The 17,009-nt window shown below is 36.2% G+C and overlaps 2 pseudogenes; both read right to left on the bottom strand.

Moving 5' to 3' along the window:
- Positions 1–242: 242 nt before the first annotated feature.
- On the bottom strand, positions 243–1,626 carry LOC141703688 (uncharacterized; annotated as a pseudogene).
- A 5,518-nt stretch (positions 1,627–7,144) lies between these two features.
- On the bottom strand, positions 7,145–7,465 carry LOC141703686 (uncharacterized; annotated as a pseudogene).
- Between the last annotated feature and the right edge of the window lie 9,544 nt (positions 7,466–17,009).

Here is a 17,009-nt window from a genome sequence, read left to right as displayed (position 1 = left end):
CAAACATTTGCCTCTTATAAGACCATGAGATTATACAAACTTGAGAGAGTTTTATGTTTTCAGTTGACATGTTTGTAGAGTTTCATGCTTTCGGATAATACGTTTGCCCGGGCAGTCTCCAAAATCAAAGTCAGGTGTCAAGTGAACATACAAGGTCTTCAATTCAATTTTTAATATTTGATCATGGAGACGTTAAGAAAAACGAAAACCGCTCTGAAAACAAAAATAAATGATGAACATCCTTGTAGAATCGAAAACAAAAGTTACATCCTTTTGATATCCACATTGAATTGAATTCTGTTACAATCTAAATCATGAAAGCAAATACAACAGTCTCCATTCACTGAATGAGCGCAACTTTAAGCAAGCAAATAGTGATAATTCTGATATCGGTGTGTCAAATTAGTTTGACACCAGCTGCTCTTAGAGAATCAACTACAGCTTTTACCTTGCCATGGGACTCTGATCTTTCTTATAGAAAACAGTGACTGCAGGAATATTATTGAGCATCAGCTGTTTCCCCAAGATGTTGCCTATTTTGGCAGCAGCAGCAGCAAAATCCCGAGTATTTTCCAACGTTGACCACAAACAAGGCTTTCTCTTGTGAGCTTGCAGAGAATGCTACTGACGCTGTTGGAGTGTGGACTACTTGGGCACTTGCATTCTTGTTTGATAAATGCATTCGCAGGACATATGGCTTCAGAAAATTTGTGATTCTGCCAGGCTTCAGTCGAGGAGGAATAACCATTTCTGTTAACAGATAATTAGATATTATTAGTAAAATAGTTTGCAAGTAACGACATCTCAGCTGTCAGCTCTTATCGACACATAACATATACCGGTGCTTGTCACATCTCCTACTATCTATATCAACTATAAGACCACTTGCATATCAAAGAACACAACTCAACAAGACTAACAATCTAACATTACATTTCCCCTTGACACCATAATAAAACCTGTCACAAGCACCGGTGAAACCGGACTTTTGGGGAGGCACTATACGAGTTATAGAGTCATGGGGAGAATCCGCATTTCCCTTTCCCTTATGCTTAACAAAAACTACTTGATAGATTAAAATAACATAATAATAGCATAAAAACTCAAGGCCTATAAACTCAGATAACCAAAATGATTAGCAGAAACAAGAACAATTAAGATTCAATTCCTCTGTTATAGAAATCTGCCGATTTTTCAAAAATCGCCGATAAATCGCTCAAAAATCGGTCAAAAATATTGATCTGATTTGACCGATTCCCGATAAATCGCCGATAAATCAACCGATTATTTAAAAATCGTCCGATAAATCGTAAATCAGTACCTCAACAGAATAATTCCGATTTCTTCAATTCCAACAAGCAGCATTAAATATACCATATCAAGTGTGAAACGGAGAGATTTGAGGATAGTACCTTTTGGATTTGCTGAAAAACCCTCAGCCTAAACCCCGAGGATAATCCAAATTATTAAGGGTTCAAGAGAGAGCGAAATGAAGTTATATGGATCGTTGGATTATTTTGTATGAGATTTGAGCCGTTGGATCACTCAGGATCCTTTCTTTTTAATGTGGGAAACTAGTAAAAAAAACCACCGATTTATATTTAGGGTCTTGGTCCTGTTTGACAAATCGGGTGTTACTCGTTAGTTATCGGTTATATAATATGTCCGGGTTGGATTTATATTATAATGGTTCAGATTGATTATTTTTTTTACCATTTAACTATAATTTTCAGTGGAAAGAAAAAGTTTTTTTCGTAAAAAAAAAATATATCACGAAAAATTATAGCGGAATAGAGAACTTTCAATTCACATTTTTTTTCGAAAAGGTAAAAAATATGATTCAATCCGGAACCTTAAAATATAGATTAGACGTATTTAAAATAATGGGTTAGATAAGGATTTCATGGCAACCAGTTTAACATGATCCATATATTTAAGGGTCAAGGGTTAGTAATTCATAATTACGTTATGATATTTTCCTAATAATGTTCTTCAACAAGTTTCATAACACTGCCCAGTATTGTTTCTTTCGGATGCATTGATAGCCAAAATTTGTTATGAATTTAGTTTCATCGATTTGTTTTGATTATGGCTGAGCATTCGGGTGGTTCGGTCCAAAACCGAACCGAACCGAAAAGACCAAAAACCAAAATTTTGCTTTTTTGGAGCCGAACCGACCAAATTTGTATTATGGACCGAACCAGAACCGAACCGTAATAATTCGGTCGGTTCGGTTCGTCCTTAAGAACCAAATTTGTTTAAAAAAATATTATTAATTATATGCAATATGTAAGTTAAATAAAAAAACAAAAATATGCATCCATTACTAAATCATGAATTATCAAAACTTCAGTAATTTTACAAACAACATAAAAAAGAAATAATTTAAAAATTTAAACCAAGCATAATTTCATAATCATTACAAGTTTAGTGCAGTATTATTGGAAATAGTATTGAACATAGAATTTTTAAATATATTTAAATTTTCTCTACAACTCGGTTGTGGTACGTTGTTGTATAGATTTGAGAATAGAGATTATTCAGCGACTTCGATCATTTTTAGCAATTTAATAATATTCTTAATTTATTATGTATTTTTAAGATATTATAATATATATATATAATATGTCTAATTCAGTCGGTTCGGTTCTACCCGAATTATTTTGAAAAAGAACCGAACTGAACCAAACTTAATTTCGGTTTGGACCAAAAAAACCGAACCGACTAATTTTTTAAAAATTTCGGACTGAACCGAACCGAAATTAAACGGTTCGGTTCGGTTTTTCGGTTCCGGTTCGGTTTTGCTCACCCCTAGTTTTGACCATTTAACGGATGTTTATCATAAAAATATACTTTAGTGAAAATTTTTGATACAAGTTATCCTTGTGCATTCTTTTCTGGCATCAATGTCAGTGACCATAGGCAGCTGACCATAGGCAGCATGTTATAGGGCATGCAACTGAAGAAGTGCTAGGTTTGTTCTCCCCATATATTGCCTCTTGAGGAAGTGAAGTGAGTTCCGATGATCTGGATGATGCTACATTATCTCTAATTCTATCAATATTGCCCTTTAGAATCACTTAACCGCGTCAACGGTGTATTGAACTCGATTTTAAGAAAACAGGCTACACTTCCACAAACAAGGCAAATACATCTCGTAGAAAATCTACCAGAACTTTGTACACATCAATTGTGCGATATTCATTTCAAGGTTACAAGAATTTTAGCCCATAAAAAGATACATATTAAAATTGTGGCTCAATGATGATGTTCACAAAATTTAAACAAATTATATATCTAACAACCGAAAAATGATGATTTAAATATAATAAATTAAGCTACAAGTTTCAAAAGTTAGTAACAATTCCGGCCTGGTTGGAAGATCAGTCGAAAACCCAGTAGTTAAGACATATCGTTGTTCAGTAACAACGCCAATTCTTTAACTAGGAAGCAACTTTGTCCTCTATCAGGGAGTGTTTCTGCAAGACTTCGATGGTTTCTACTGCAGCACTGTCAATACAAACACGATATATCAGAAATACTTGGAAAGATGATGGATAAGAAAGTGATAATAATAGAAGTCAACGGAAGTAGCTTCCGTAGATGTTTCATTAACCAAATTCTACTCCATTGTACTGGTGTATTCATTTCAGATTTTAAAAGATTTTCGTTCATTTTAATTATTCGTGGATTTTCATGAAGTTGATCCAAAATCTTATAGAGTTTTGCAGATTTTGTGAAATTTTTTAGAAATTCATCAAAATCTCATGTATTTTGAAGAGATTTCAAGATATTAAAAATGTACTAGCAAATCCATCAAAATCCACAACTTTTTTAAATAAAAGAAAATTCATGGAATTTTGAATACCATCAGATTTTAATGGATTTTTTAAAATTCAAATTGAATACCACCAAATTTTGATTGATTTTTTTAAATCTAAATTGAATACACTCAGATTTTAAAAGATTTTTTCCAATCCTTGTTGAATACTTTCAGATTTTAAAGGATTATTTCAAATCCAAATTGAATACCCCGTGATTTCTAAAATCCATAAAAATCCTTCAAAATCCCAATTGAATACACCCCATTAAAATATTTGATGGTGTTTGATAACTACAAAGAGCATGTCAACTTCAGATGGGACTGGAGGAATAATGCATGATCATAATTTAGACACGTAGTCTGTTAACTTTGAAATTATTATGGACCCAATGCAAAAAAGAAATATAAGTACGAAAAGGTTAAATAATTTAGGATTGGATAGTAAATACTGACCTGCATGGTCAGAGAAGAGATAATTACATTTCATTCAATCATCAAATTTAGTTATAAAGATCTTACGAAGAGCAATTAGCCAAAAATATTTTTTAGCAAATAACTCAAGCAACATAATAGCAGAGCCCTACTACCATGTACTATTTTCAGATAGCAGGCCATAAAATGAACAAGACATACATATATAACAATTCAACACACTCTGGAATTTTAACCATTATAATTACAGTACCGCTAATCCTAGATTTTCTTCGAATTGACGTGGTTCATACCCACTTTAAGAACTATTATAATACTCACTTGAACTCTCACGGCCTGTTTGGTTTGGGGGTTGCAGGGGTAGGGCTGGGCTGAGTTGGGTTTTAAAAAAAATATGAGATTGTTAATCGAGTGACACAACAACACAAATTATAATACAAGAGACGGGGGTAATAACAAATTCATGGTTAACGGGAGAAAGAATATATATAATAATAAAATTGATCATATGATTTTTATATATCATTCAGGTGTGATAACTCAAGAAAATAGTGTTTTATGTCAGTGCAGGATTAATAAGTAAGACCCTAATGGAAAAAAACACAGACTCTAATGGTCTAATCTAGGTTTTGAGTTTTCTTTTGTTTGGCGTTTATGGTTTATGAAATTACTCTCAGTTGTTGCTAGAGGTGGCCAAACGAACGGTTTGGCTCGGCACGATCGAGATTCGGCTCGCCAAAAATTCGTCTAACTCGCCTTGTCACGTGCCAGTTCATTATTCGGCACAAATCGTGTATTAAGATGAGCCGAACACGAACTGGAAATTGTAAAACCGGAACCGGCCCGGAACCGGAACCGGCCCGGAATCGGAACCGGACGAGAACCGGCCCTTCTAACCGCCTGCGAATAAACAAATGAGAAACCGTTCGGCTCGGCCCGCGAGTTGGCGAATTATTCAGCATGGCCTGCGCGTTAGTGGCACGCGCTTCAAATCTATTAATCTATTTTGGAGTTGTTCTTCAAATCAAACGTAACAAAGTAAGTGTAGTGTGCTTGTCTTGGTTTTATCAATTCAAAATGGAAGATAAAGTATGGAAATTTCCTCTGTTCACACATACAATTTAAATTAATCCGTGTGTACTGTGTCTGTGTAGCTGTAGCCTGTAGCTAATAATAGTAATTTATATTATTACAACTTACCTCTGTCAAATGTCATCTGTCAATCAACTAAATAATCAAGTTGCATCCCATTAAAAAAAATTACAGTGTTCAGTGTAATTCGGCTCGCCAAACTCGGCAGCCCGGCTCGTCGTCTCCCCTCATCCGCCTGCAACTCGGGTAAACCGCCAAATTCGTCTAACTCGTGTGAATCGCGGGCCGTCCACGAACTGTCGTCTGTCGAACCGGCCCGAACCCGGCACGGCTCGTCCTATCATACGGGCTGTTCACGAGTTCATAGCTAAATGAACCGGCTCACCGAAAATTCGGCACGACACGCACGGCACGATCGTGTGGCCACCTCTAGTTGTTGCTAAGAAAGGATCGTACTTGCTTTTGCACAAATTATAAAATAGGATTGTGTAAAAAATTTATCTTTGCAATATGAACATTGGTTAATGTGCTTGAAAATTGATGTCAGCATATTGAAATAGGCAGCCAGCAATTCCCAGCAAAGACTAAATATTTTCCAATTACTGGCAGGATTCACTACTAGTTCATAAGTTGACATTTATATAGTTATAAAATGTTTCGATAGCCTTTGTCCTCGGTTTATACCTTGCTTTTGTTTTTTGTTTGTACCTTCAAATTTTCCAACACTAAGATGGCAAAGATGTAATTTGTTGATAGTGTTTCCTTCTACTTTTTTTTATCCAGTCATTGCACTGCAGGCATTGTAAAGCATATCTCTTCAGCAATGTGTAAGTTTTTCCACATATTGGGCCTGGCTTACACCTTGATACATTTTTTGTTTTTTTCTAAAGCACATCTAACAGACTTCTATAAAACTGTGAAATGCAATTCTGCAACTTAATTCAGACACCCCATTGATACCCTATCTTTTATATGTTACTGCATTCTTGCAATCTGATTTTTTTCCTAATTCCGATAATTGTGACTTCTTTTCTTTTCACGTTGAGCAATTATTGTTATCATTTTATTAAATCAATGTTACTTTTTGCAGATTGTTGAGAATGTTCAGAGAGAAATCAACCACTGATCAGTAAAGCATCCCAGCATTGTGAGGTTCAAGAAAGAAAGAACCCGATACTTTTGCAAATTAATGATTTTATTCTGAAAAATAGTCTTTATGCCAGGAGGTTTATCAAGTTCTGTAATTTTTTTTGTCAAATTTAATAGCACTTTTGTATTTGCACGAATTTGAATCTTGAAATTAGCTTTTTAGGTGAATTCGATGATACATGATATTTGAGAATCAAAATACAACAATTTTGAATATTTGTTTAAACTTTTTGAAAATTTTAAAAAAAATATTGAAATTTCATTTTTCCTTTGTTATTTTTCTAATTTTCATTTTTTCCCAAAAAAATTAACTACCCAAACCCTTCATCCAAATAGGGTAAAGGTCAAATCCTTCTTTATGCAACCATTTTATACAAACAAGATAAAGGTTCAACCCAACCTAGCTCAACTCAACCCCTCCCCAACCCTCTATCTAAACAGGCCCTAAGATATTCCTATAATATGTTAAGTTCTTTACTTATAATTGCAATCATAAATGTTCAAAATAAAGACTACTCACTGAATTATTTAATAAAGGAAATGTCTTCGTAAACTCTACACCATCTAATCATGCATCCACGATGGTGTATAAGCTCAAATTTTAATATACCCTTTTATGTTAGTAAATATTATTAACAGCAGAAATGCTTACCTTCCGGGCCTCAAAATCTTGTACTTTCCTATGCTTGTAAGGTCCACTACTATTGAACCAGCACTCCCAGATGGAAGCACCCCGCCATCATATATGTATGCACAATGTTCCCAAGGGTTCTCGAAATCTTTTATGTTTACACTGTTGGGCTTCCCACTAAGATTTGCGCTTGTCAGTGCCAGTGCACTACCAGAACCCCGAGCAATTAACCTAATAAAGTTACTATCAGGCACTTGAACTCCTATGCTATTTAATCCAGGATTCAGTGACTTCTCCAAAATACTTGAATCTCCTGTAAAATATCCAATCTCTAACATCTTATCATAAAAAATTATCGAATTATAAAGAGAAATCTACTTCAATGTGATGAATCTTATCAATAACTGCACTTGTGTTAGTCCCTTGACAATATGACAAGAATTACAGAAGGGGGGTTGAATGGAATTCTTGAAACTTTTTCTTGAAATAAAGATGTTCTAACTCGAATATATATATAAGTGTGAATGATTAGCACAATGCGGAATAGTTACTTAAATGAATCAAACCACAAGTAATTAAAAACAAGAATCTTTAAAAACTTTCTGGTGGATTTGAATGATTCCACCAGAGATATATATATTATATATCGAGAGAACCCTGTGTGCGAAATACTCACAGCTGCTTACAACAATTGAACAACTAAGACTATAGAGAAATGCTAAGAATTCTGCTTATAAATGTTTCTCTGCTTTGTTGCTTAGATAGTTTCTTAGTTGCTACTTCTTGATTTATATATCACCAAGATTACAAAGTAATAAGACAAGATAATAAAATAAAAACTATCTAGTCTATTACAATGCTACTTCATTACTCTATTCCAGCATCTTTGAATATCTTCTTCATAGCATGGAAATGACAATGTTTCTTTTTTCTCAAAAACCCAGTTGAATAGGCTACCACATTCCATTTGCATCCACTCGACGCATGTGACTGTGTTGTCACTATCAACAGATGTTTAAATTCTTTATCCGTCGGGTTCATGATCATCCATCGAGTTAATGATCATCCGTCGAGTTGTTAATCATCCATTGAGTGCATTGTTGTTTATCCGTCAGGTAGCAATCAGGCACTTGACTTCATTTCACTTATACAGAATTACAATATATACAATTAATCAACCTATTCTGCATATATAGTTAAAGTCAATCATGACTCAAATACTACCATAGATTCTAAAGAATGTTTATGCAGAAATGTGCTACAGACTTATTGTTACACAAGCTACTCACTCGACGGATGTTAAGTCATCATCCGTCGGGACTATAATGAGTCATCCGTCGGGACTAAAAGTCTTATCCGTCGAGTGCTACATTATTTCAATAAGTAAAATCTACCAAGGTGTTTTGTTCATGAAATCATCAAGTACACAACATATACACAACAATCTCCCCCAATTTATGTCTACTGGAATTATAGCCATAAATTAAGAGATACTTGATGATAACAAAACACCCTAAAAATACAACTTTAAAAGAAAGTAGATATTACTGAAAAGTGCTTCAATTAACAAAAATTGTATAAAGTTTTGCTTACAGTCATTTTCAAGATGCTCATCTAGCCTGAGCAGATTTATCTAGTTCCTTGAAGGTCTAGATCTCTTTCCAAGCTTTCTGTTGTTTTTCTCAATCTGATTTTGGAGCTGCCTGTGGAATTCCAATTCATCAGATTCTGAGAGATTTAGCTTTCCTTGCATTTCCAAAAGAGTCTCATTGCTGGAGATGCTCAATTGGTCTTCTAATCTGAAAAATCTTCTCACACCTTTGTCATCCGTGAACTCCATCAGCCAGTAGGGCCTTAGATGCACTCTTCTCCCTGCGTAAGGGATAATTATAGTCATTCGAAGTGCATCTTTAGCTCTAACACTCCTTAGCTCTTCAATCTTCTTCAGTACCAATCTTCTTGCAGTAATATTGAACCCAAAATTCTTCTTGAAGGATGAATAAACTTTAATCAGATGAACTTGGCTTTCTTGAAGGATCCTATGAAGTGGCCACTAAATCTCCTTTCCTCCTTTGTACTTGAACACTAACCTTTCAGGTAGGTTTCTGTATGCATCAATTCCTCTCACTTCATCTGGTTCATCTAGATAGAGGTTTAGATCAGAAAATTCCTTGATGTCACACAAGTACATATAATCTCCCCTATTGATTTTGGACTGAGCTTTGACTACAGATTTGGATTTGAGAGGTGACAGCTTCACTTTCTTGACTGCTCTTGACTTTATTCACTTTGGCTTGTTAAGGATCGGTAGATTGAAGTCAGGAATTGGTATGTTCTCCCATTCTATTGCCTCATCCTTGGGCACAATAGGTTCACCATGAATATTCCTGTAGGGATCCACCACCCTGATATCTTCAAATACCACAGAGGGCTTTGATGCTTGAGTTGTAGATGGTGTGGATTCCTTAGGAAATTGATCTTCCAATTCCTTGTCAACAATATCCAGTTTCCTTTTAGTTCTTTTAGCCAATTCCTTGATTCTTGGAGATTTCTTCTGTTGTTCAACATGCTTCTTTGATTCAGTAATTTCAGATGTCTGAACAAGAATTTGTTGTGATGAATTTACAGCATGTAGCTTGGCCAAGATAGCAATTTGCTTGTTCTTTTGTTTAGTCTTTTTAGCATCCAGAGCAGTTTGCTTCTTTTCCTGCTTCAATCTAGCCTTTTCTTCTCTCTTTGCTTGAGCAAATTGAGGATGTCCAGCCACCACACAAATTTCTTTCCCATTCCTGAAAATTTTGGCAATTCTTCTTTTTGAAGCTGAATCAGCTGGATCTTTGTAGAAAACAATTGATCTTGATAGAAGCTTATTCTCATCATGCTTAGGTGTCTCATACACAGTATTCAAAGGGTTCTTCAATGATGATTTTGAGTAGTTTACCCTTGGTTTCAGAATTGTTTCAACCTTTGGAGATTTGATGCAGGAAGGTTGTCCTCTTTCCAGATAGTTCATGCTCATCTCATTTACACTAATTTGCTTGACTTGAGAGTGATGGATGGCTGACTTAACTGGCTCCTTTACAAGTTCAAACTTCTTCTGTATTTCCTCATCAATCTTCTCCCAGTTGACTAAACTCAACTTTTCCTTATCAGCTGCTCTTATGTTGGATGCTGCTGCATTGATCAGATCTATACTATCTGTAACTGATGGCTTTGAGATAGTAATTGAAGGCACAATTACTTTACTGATTTTAATTTGAAGCCTCTCCCCATCAGTTGGTCCTTTCTCCCCTTTTTGTTATCATCAAGTTGAGATGAGGAGGGAGTTTGAGCAGCCACCGGTTTTTGTAGTAAATTTGTCTGTTGAGCTTGATGAAGATGAATGGCAGTTAAAGATGCTTCCATGGCTGACATTCTTGTGTCCAAGGCATCTATCTTGGTTGACAGATCAGAATTTTTCCTTAATTGCCTCTTGATTTTAAGCATTGTAGCTTCTGGAAGTTTAGAATCTATCTTTTCTGAAATGGCCTTCTTCATCTCCTCAATATCACCCTTCATGGTGTTTACATCCCTAGCATGCTGGAAGCCCTGGATTTGTTGAAGTTGCAGGGAGGCTAGATGTGCCTGAAGGAGCTTCTTGGTGCTGGCATTAGTAGTGGTTTGAAGAGTAGTATTTGTCTGATTGATTAGCTGGATCAGGGTTGTCTTGAAGTAATGTTCATCACAGTGCTTTGAGAATGCCCATGATGGCATACCTGATCTTGAACTTAAGCCTACTTCTCCCCCTATGTCCATTGCTTCATCTTCACTATCCCCACTCCCATCACCAAAGAAATCAGCTGAACCACCAGTCACATAGTCCACATCACCAGCTGTAGAAGGCAAAGCTGTGATGACATCCTTAGCTCTCATCATAGACTGTGTGGTATGCACCAAATTCAGCATCATTTCTGCATTGTCATTGCCCTGTTCAGCTAGAAGTTGATAAGCTGGAACAGGGTGAGTAAATGCCTCAGCATCAAGGGAAGTGGAATCTATAACAGCTTTAGGATGCTGAGATAGTCCTTCCATATCTGCATCCTAGACATTCATTGACTCACTAGCAATGACATCCATCCTTATTGCTCCAATACCTGCATTTCTATCATTTTCTCTCTTTTGTTGCATCAGGGTCTCACCCTGGCTCCCCACCCTCACACCCTCACCTTCACCTACTAAGGTGGGACTCCTCTCACTCTCTTTTTCCAATTCTGAAGAAATGGATTGTATAGTTTCCCTCATTTCCTCTCCTTTTTCCTGGGAGCAACCCAGACTCTCACTCAAAATATTCGTCGAGAGAGTAGAAATGAATGAGTTGGGAATAGAAACTATTGTTGACTCTGTGTTGATTGAAGATATTTTGGGCACAGATGATACAACAGTTCCTGAAAGAATTGGCAAGTTAGCCAACAAATCATCTAAAAGATGATGCTCACTTGCACTAGATTTTGGCTTCCCCAACAGAGTTAAAGAAGGGGAATCAGGAATTGATGTGTTTATCATATCCACATCCAGAGAATTTATTGGTGAGTTTGGTGTTTGAGGTGCTTCTATAACTAGAGATTTTGGATGTGACTCCACATTTATTGGAGCCACATCAAACTGAATTTGTGAAGGTGCAGTGATTGTGTCTGTTGCACCAGTTTGCACTGTGTGTACCCTGTGCATCCCCAAGGGTTTTTGATTTCTTCTTTCTGGCATAAGTTTGGGGTGAGCTTGTGTCCCTAACCCTCTTGGCATGTGCTCTTGGTTGAGAACTTTGTTCAATAGCTACATCCTTTTGGGAGGATGCAGTTAGAAATGAGATTTTATCCTTTTTAAGCACATCAGTTTGTTGGGAAACTGCAGTGTGGCTAGGCTGGGATCCACTCAACTCTCCAACCTTATTCTTGGGGTTTCTTTTATGTTCACCCATTCCCTCACCTAACTTACCCTCCTTCACACTCCCCTCTTTGGCTTTAGTGGATTTTGCAACTGGCATCTTTTGAGAGATACTAGAGGGGGCTTTCTTTGATTTGGATTTTGAAATAATTGTAGGTTTGGTAGCTTGGGTAGGCAACTGTTTGGTCATTGACAGAGTTGTCATAGTGTTAAGAATATGTGTATTAGTTTGATGATAAGTTAAACAAAACACTTAAGTAGAAATCTAATGTTTGTAGCCTCAACGGATAAGACCATATTGGCTATCCGTTGAAGGAGTAGCTTTACTTAGCAATAAGTTTAGTATTGTAGCACATTTCATTCTCTGGATTCAAGTTGTAATTCTTAGATGTTGTAGGAAAGTATCAGTCATGTTGACTACTAGTGGATATGCAAATAGGAGGGCTAATTGTAAATATTTCATGCTTTGTAATTTTGTATAAGTGAAGAAGTATCAACTGATATTGAAGACCTTCGACGGATAAGAAACAAAGCTTCAACGAATGTCTCTAATGCTTCAACGGATAATATCCATCAACGGATAAGTGCTTCAACGGATAAAGACTTCAACTGATAATGCATCAACGGATAAAGTTTCAACGGATAAAGCCTCAACGGATAAGGCATCAACGGATGAAAGCTTCAACGGATGCTTAGTTCATTAGCAGTTGATATTGACAATTTATAAGTTGACAGAGGCACATGGATTGACAGAGACAAACTGGAATGTGGAAGCCTCTTGGAGGAATCAAGAAAATGCAGCATTTCCATTCTGGTGCAAACAAGGAAGTATTCAAAGATTCACAGATTATCCTAGATTGCATTGGATAGAGAAATGAAGAAGAAACATGTGAAGAGCCTTTTTAATTGTATTTTACAGTTTTGTCTTCACTTGTAAACTTGGTGATATATAAACCAAGTAGCAGCTAGTAATTAGATAAGAATTTTCCTGAGCTGTTTAGAAATATCCAGAGAGAAAATCATCTAGTTTGTACTAGGAAGCAGCTGTGATTTAATTCTTTGAATCACAGATTTTCTGAAATAACACATCTCTGGTGGAACAACAAATCCACCAGAAAAGTTTTTAAGTTCTTTGTGTTCTTTACATTTTTGTTTGAATATATATCTGTCTGTATTAGCTTCAAGCAATTCACACACTTGTTCTCAAAAACACTTAGCCTTAGAAACTGCTCAAAACTTGAAAAAGTTTTGAGATTTACATTCAACCCCCTTTCTGTAAATCTCATTGTTAGTCCACTGGGAATAACAATTGGTATCAGAGCAAGCTCTTAACATACAAAGAGTTTAAAGATCTATTATGCTAACATCATGAGTAAGAAGGATATTGGTGTAAAGATTCCAATCCTGGAAAGAGATAACTATCATCACTGGAAAGTGAAGATGCATTTACATCTTCTCTCTCAAGATGAAAGCTACATCAACTGCATTGAAAATGGTCCTCACATCCCACACAAGGTGGCCACAGCTGCTACTGCAACAGTTGTTGTTGGACATTCTATTCCCAAGCCAAAGGCAGAATGGACTGTTGAAGATATTGAAGAGGTTCACAAGGACAAGAAAGCCATGAACATTCTATTTAATGGCCTGGATCAAGATATGTTTGATAATGTCATCAACAGCCAAACTGCTAAGGAAATTTGGGATACTGTGCAGCTTATCTGTGAAGGTACTGAGCAAGTTAGAGAAAACAAAATGCAGCTTCTCATTCAACAGTATGAATATTTTCACTATGAAGAAGGAGAATCATTGAATGATACCTTCAACAGATTTCGGAAACTGTTGAATGGATTGAAGCTGTATGGGAGAGTGTACCAAGTCAAGGACTCCAATTTAAAGTTTCTAAGGTCTCTACCAAAGGAATGGAAGCCTATGATTGTTTCTCTAAGAAATTCTCAAGATTATAAGGACTTCACACTTGAAAGATTATATGGAATTTTGAAGATATATGAACTTGAGATGGAGCAAGATGAGCTGTTGGAAAAGGGAAAGAGAAAAGGAGGATCAGTTGCACTTGTAGCTGACAGTGAGAAGGTTGAAGCCAGGAATGTGGAAAAGACAATGCCAAGTCTCAAAATTGGCACAAGCAAGTCAGAATCAAGCAAGGGTAAAGAACAAGTGGCTGAGGATGAAGACAATTCCAGTCAGGATGACTCTGATGATATTGATGAACATCTGGCTTTTCTGTCCAGGAGGTTTGCAAAGATGTAGTTCAGGAAAAATACAAAATTCACTAAGCCAAACAAAAACATGGTGGACAAATCAAAGTTCAAATGTTACAACGGTGGCATTAGTGGACACTTTGCAAGTGAGTGTAGGAAGCCAACCTCTGATAAAAAGAAATTTGAGCAAGTTGATTACAAAAAGAAGTATTTTGATTTGCTCAAACAAAAGGAAAGAGCTTTTCTCACTCAAGATGATTGGGCAGCAGATGGGGTCAATGAAGATGATGATATTGAATATGTCAATCTAGCCCTGATGGCTAATTCTGATGAAAATGAAACTAGTTCATCAAACAACCAAGTAATTACTACTGATCTCTCTCAGCTTTCTAAACATGAATGCAATGAAGCCATAAATGATATGTCCAATGAATTATATCATTTGCGTGTTTCCTTTAAGTCACTAGCTAAAGAAAACACTAGGATCAAAGAGAATAATGTGTTTTTAAGTGATAGGAATGTTGTGTTAGAGGATCAGGTAATTGAGCTTGAAAAGATAAAACTTAAATGCTTGATTGTTGAGAATGAACTAGAAGAAGCTGTTAAGAAAGTAGAAATTATTTCTAAACAGTTAGAAAGTGAGCAAGAGGTAATCAAGGCCTGGAAAACATCTAGGGATATTAGTGTTCAGATTGCCAAGGTTCAGGGAATTGAATCATTCTGTGAGGATGCCTGGAAGAAAAACAAAAAGGAGTTAGAATTAATTGATGGATTGTCAACGGATGTGGAATCAACGGATGATGAAAGTTATCCGTTGAAGGAAGAAAAGGAGCATCCGTTGAAGGCTCATCAATTAAAATAGGCAAGTAATTTTAAAAATAAAAACCTCAATAAGAAGAATGATTCAACTCTCAAGAACTTTGTCAAAGAAGGAGCTAGCACATCCAAAGATGTCAGTAAGGTGAATATAGGACACATGACTTTAGATCAGCTGAAAAATAGGCTTAAGTTGGTTAAGGATAAGAAGGAAACTAAAAGAAAATCTAAAAGAAATGAGAAGGTAGGGATTAATAAACATAACAATTACACACCTGATAGGTATGCTCCTAAAAAAAGCTGTGTGTATTGTAAAAGTGTTAATCACCTATCTGATAATTGCAAATCTGTTAAAAATGCTCCCATGCCTTCAAATCCCTCCATGCCTAACATGTCTATGTCACCTCTGCATGCTATGCCTGTTATGTCTCATCAGAATCCTCATGCACATTTTGCAAACATGCCATATATTAATAATCCTTATTTTACTGCATTTAGTATGCCTCACATGCCATACAATATGCCTATGTGGAATAACATGTTTGCACAATCTATGCCTTATCAATCAAATGTGCTAAATGATTATGTGACTAACCCTACACTTCAACCAACCACATCTGAGATCAAGGTTGACCCAAAGTTACCTAAGTCAAAAGATGCAGGAGGAATGAAGTCTAGGAAAAAGACTAACAAGGCTGGACCCAAGGAAACTTGGGTACCAAAATCAACTTGATTGATTTTGTTGTGTGCAGGGACAAAGAAGGAATCTATGGTACTTGGACAGTGGCTGTTCAAGACACATGACAGGAGATTTTACCCTGCTCACAGAGTTTAAGGAGAGAGTTGGCCCTAGCATAACCTTTGGAGATGACAGCAAAGGATTCACTATGGGATATGGCTTGATTTCAAAAGGAAATGTCATCATTGATGAAGTTGCATTGGTTGATGGTCTCAAACACAACTTATTGAGCATTAGTCAACTATGTGATAGAGGGAATATTGTTTCCTTCAATTCTGAAGCCTGTATTGTCACAAGTAAGAAGGACAATAAAGTGGTTCTAACTGGAGTTAGAAAAGGAAATGTGTACCTAGCTGACTTCAACTCTACAGATGCAGAATCCATTACTTGTCTTTTCAGCAAAGCAAGTGCAGTTGAAAGTTCGCTATGGCACAAGAAGCTGTCCCATTTGAATTTCAAGACAATGAATGATCTAGTCAAAAAGGACTTAGTTAGAGGAATGCCTCTAGTGGAATTCACAAGGGATGGACTGTGTGATGCTTGTCAGAAAGAAAAGCAAAAGAAAGTATCATTCAGTAAGAAGCTTGAATCTGCAATTGATGAACCATTACAATTGCTACACATGGATCTCTTTGGACCAGTTAATGTATTATCAATTTCAAGGAAAAGATATTGCCTAGTGATTGTTGATGATTTCTCTAAGTTTTCATGGGTCTATTTTCTTGGATCAAAGGATGAAGCTAGTGAAATCATTATCAATCATATCAAGCAAGTCAACAATCATCCTGATTTCAAAGTAAGGAATATTAGGAGTGACAATGGAACTGAGTTCAAGAATTCAACCATGAAGTTGTTCTGTGAAGAAAATGGGATCATGCATGAGTTCTCAGCTCCAAGGACTCCACAACAAAATGGTGTGGTGGAAAGGAAGAACAGATCACTAATTGAAGCTGCAAGGACAATGCTTGAAGAGTCAAAACTCCCAACTTACTTTTGGGCTGAGGCTGTTAACTGTGCATGTTACACTCAGAATATTTCTCTAATCAATCAGGCAAAAGGCATGACTCCCTATCAATTATTCAAGAGAAGAAAACCAACTTTAAACTTTCTGCATGTCTTTGGCTGCAAATGTTACATCTTAAGGAATCAATCTGATCACAAAGGAAAGTTTGATGCAAAGGCTGATGA

This window comes from Apium graveolens, unplaced genomic scaffold (assembly GCF_009905375.1).
Source record: "Apium graveolens cultivar Ventura unplaced genomic scaffold, ASM990537v1 ctg6989, whole genome shotgun sequence".
NCBI lineage: Eukaryota > Viridiplantae > Streptophyta > Magnoliopsida > Apiales > Apiaceae > Apium > Apium graveolens.
Note: the sequence above shows the minus strand (reverse complement) of the source record. Positions and strands in the feature narration are given on the sequence as shown.